Here is a 4204-nt window from a genome sequence, read left to right on the forward strand (position 1 = left end):
GCTCGAAAGGAGGTTAACGTTGGGTTGAATGGAGGGAACGACGGTGTTCTATAACCAGCAGATGTGTTGCTTTTTTCCTGGGATAAATGCCCTAATGTATGTGTTGACTTGACGGGGTCTCAACTTTGACACAATCGGGGTTATCTGACTTCATTCCTGGTCGTGTTGTGTCGGCGGCAGCTCAATGGAAGAGGGACAAGTATTGGGTGCGTTGCAGGGCTATTGGCTATGATTTTCTTCCTTTCTCCTTTTCTTCGGTGGGGGAATTAGAGAAGGATGTTATTGCGTTACTGAAGCGGGTTAGGTGTTCGCTAAGACTCAAGATATTGGTGCTCATGCAACTGCTCATATCTTCAGTAGGATCGGGTTCACCATAGCTAGAGGGGTGGGGGCCTAGATTGTTTCTCGGCTCCTACCAATTTCTTGTAAATTGATTAACTTTGTAGGTTTCTCTTTTTTTTTTTTTTTTTTTTTTTTAAAAAAAAAAAATTGATAATAATAATAATAATAATAAAAGGCAACAATGATTGACCTGTGACTCACTTCGTACCATCATCCCCAAAAAACTAGAGGAGTGGAGCTCAAATTATATCTTGGCTCCCCACCAATTTTTTGTAAATTACTTGAGTTTGTAGGTTTTTTGATATTTTTTATAATAATAGTAACAATAATAATAATAATAATAATAATAATAATAATAATTAGTTTTGTCCGTTTACAGGTACATAGTCTTCATTTAAATGAATGTCGCATTATTATAGACTTCAAAAGTAGTAAGCAAAATCCTACACAAAATATACAAATGTTTATTTATTTTTTTTCTTTTATTTGATTTTTGTACATTCTATTGTTTATTTGGTAAATGGGTTACATACTAGCAATAATACACTACATTGTCATTTGTCTATACATATTTTCGAGACTCCGAGTAATACGTATGAATCCCAAATCTAATATATATATAAAGGGGAGTTTTTTCCCGAGTTTTTAGAGAGCCACGTAGGATCTACCTTTTTCAGCGCGCCATGTAAGATTATAAATCTTAATAATAGCCAATTAAATAAGAGATTATTAACTTCTTTTAGAATTAAATAATTTAAATGGCATGTAAGCAAAATTAGCGAATGAGATTTTTAAGTTTAAATTAATTAAATATCATATATTATCTTTTAATATTAGAAATTTTATCTAAATATATAACAAATTTTAGGCTCATAAAAAAAAAAAAAAAAAAAAAAAAAACATTATTTTAAAAAAATCAAACAAACCGTGCATATATAATTATATATTCTACCAAGTCAACATTTAAGCAGCTACGTATGATTAACCACTTGGCCACTTGTTATTTGACAGCAAGATTATGGCCAATATTAATTAAATTCCTTAGTATGTAATTCCATGTTTAAATGAAGCTCATTTTCCACATAAAGTACATAACAAAAGCCTTAAACCACCAAACCTAGCTAAAAACATACACACAAACACAAAGAAAAATGGCCCTAGACAATGGTAGTCGTACCGAAGGCGGTTGTGCAAGGGCAAGAAGCTTCATATTACAACTGCTAACGGGGCGGTTTTTCATGGCATTTACAATCATTATAATCCTCTCCTTCATTGGTACCTCTTATATATTTGGTCTATATTCAGGTGACATCAAAACAACTTTAGGGTATGACCAAACTACCCTTAATCTCCTTAGTTTCTACAAAGACCTTGGGGCTTATGTTAGTGTTCATGCCGGTTTAATCATGGAGGTGGCCCCACCTTGGGTGATCCTCTCACTTGGTGCCATGGTTAACTTTTTTGGCTACTTCATGATCTGGCTTTCGGTCACTCATAAGATCTCTCGCCCTCCAGTTTGGCTAATGTGTCTATACATCACCATCGGAGCTAACTCCTTAGGGTTTGCCAACACCGGAGCTGTGGTGCCCTGTGTCAAGAACTTCCCTGAGAATCGAGGAGTAGTGATTGGGCTTTTAAAGTCATACATTGGTTTAGGAGGGGCTGTTATGGCTCAATTATACCATGCCCTATATGGTAATGATACCACCGCTGATGGGGTGATCTTACTCATTGCTTGGCTACCCGCGCTTGCTTTGTTGCTCTTTGCATTTAGCGTTCGAGTTCTTAAGGTTGTTGGCCATAGACCAATCAAGCGAGAAAAGACTTTTTTTAATGGCATCCTTTATATATCTTTGGCCCTAGCAGAGTAGCAGGGTTCATTATGGTTATGATATTAGTGCAAAAACAAGTTGAGTTTAGTAAAATGGGGTATGGTGTAAGTTGTGTTGTCATCATGGTCCTCCTCATACTCCCTATATTCCTAGTCTTTAAAGAAGAGTTATATGCTTTTTCGAAAACCAACAATTATAATACTCCCACTAATACCCTCTCCGAGTTGAAGATCGTGCCTAGTAGCGATAATAAATCTCCACCAACAAATCAATCCAATAATAATAATAATAATGGAAGTCGCGATGTAGAACATACAAAAGTGTCATGTTTGAAAGATGTGTTCCGTCCTCCAGCTATGGGGGAAGACCACACCATCTTACAAGCCACGTTTAGTATCGATATGATGATATTGTTCCTTGCTTCAATATGTGGCTTAGGGGGGAACCTAGCAACAATAGACAATTTAGGTCAAATTGGTATGTCATTAGGATACCCTAAAAAAAGTATTAGCACCTTTGTGTCTTTGATTGGTATATGGCAATATTTAGGGCGTGTCTTAGGAGGACTAATTTCGGAGCACTTGTTAAAGTACAAATGGCCTAGGCCTGCCAGCCTAACAATCGTCCTCTTTATATCGTGCATAGCTCATCTTCTCATAGTCTTCAACGCGCCTTATGGCCTCTATGTAGCATCGATTATCATGGCATTTTGCTTTGGTGCCGAGTGGACTTACCTCTACTCTATTATATCCGAGCTCTTTGGGCTCAAACACTATGCAACATTGTACAATTACGGGTCATTGGCCGCCCCATTAGGGTCATATATTTTTAACGTGAGAGTCGCGGGGCACTTGTATGACAAGGAGGGATTGAGACAACTTGAGGCGTTAGGGTTCACAAGGAAGTTTGGGGAGGAGTTAAAATGCAATGGAGTCAAGTGCTACCAATTGGCCTACATTATAATCGCGGCGGCTACGTTCTTCACCGCCCTTGTGTCTTTGATTCTTGTTGCTAGAACTAGGAAGTTTTACAAGGGGGATATATACAAGAGATTCCAAGACGATGAAAATAACGTGACTATAAGTGCGTCTTCTGGCAGGATGGAAGAAGAGATGAATTAATTTATTTATTTTTACTTAATTGATCGATTTTTCATTTGTTTATATATGTTCTATAATTTACTTTTATGTATAGAGTGGATTAATACAGTAAGTGTATGGTCCATTCTTTAATAACCTTCCCAAGAGAAAATTGTGCATCTATCTATTCAAGTTATGTCACAGTCTTTAGTTACTGTACAAATAAGAAATTCAGTGTATTTTGTTTGTGACTGATTACACCATGTGTCCGCTTATAAAAAAACCAAAGTAACCTCTATAACATTATCAAAAAAAAAAAACAAAAAAAACAAAAAAAAAAAAGTAACCCCTATAACATTGACCAAGTAACCCCTGTATCATTTATCAAATAATCCTTATAACACTAATGAAGTAATTGCATAATAGCTGAACATATTATGTGGTCAACTACATATAAAACTTGATGATAGAAATTAATTAAATGGAAATTCTAATGTCGGTTAATTGAGACAATGCATTACAATAATTGACTTAAATAACCTCCTCGATCTTTAGCAATTAATTAATTTACAGGGGTTATAAACTTCAGATCATTCTACAAGTATACGTGTCAGTTTTTCATTAAAAAACTTGTTTTTAGGCGCGATCGATGTCCTGAGTTACTACATTAATTTCCATAATAGAAATTCCTTATTAAAATTTAATTTTGATAGAAATAAAAGACAAGTAATATATTAATAGCTTAGTGGCTAACATATTCGAATTTAAACTTAAGGTTATGGGTTCAAATCTTGTACTCCCTCTATTTTTGTAAATGCATCACTCTGATATCATGGTTGACTTAATTTTTTCACCATTATAAAATAAATAAACGTTATTATATAACATATCATTAGATTGGTCTTAATGTCTAGTTTCATAATAATATTTTATTATAATTTTTACTACTAG

The 4204-nt window shown here is 34.9% G+C and overlaps 1 pseudogene; it reads left to right on the top strand.

Annotated features, from left to right (window-relative positions):
• Positions 1–1239: 1239 nt before the first annotated feature.
• LOC110702740 lies at positions 1240–3794 on the top strand (annotated as a pseudogene).
• Positions 3795–4204: the final 410 nt, after the last annotated feature.

The sequence above is a fragment of the Chenopodium quinoa genome, unplaced genomic scaffold (assembly GCF_001683475.1).
Source record: "Chenopodium quinoa cultivar QQ74 unplaced genomic scaffold, ASM168347v1, whole genome shotgun sequence".
Lineage (NCBI taxonomy): Eukaryota > Viridiplantae > Streptophyta > Magnoliopsida > Caryophyllales > Amaranthaceae > Chenopodium > Chenopodium quinoa.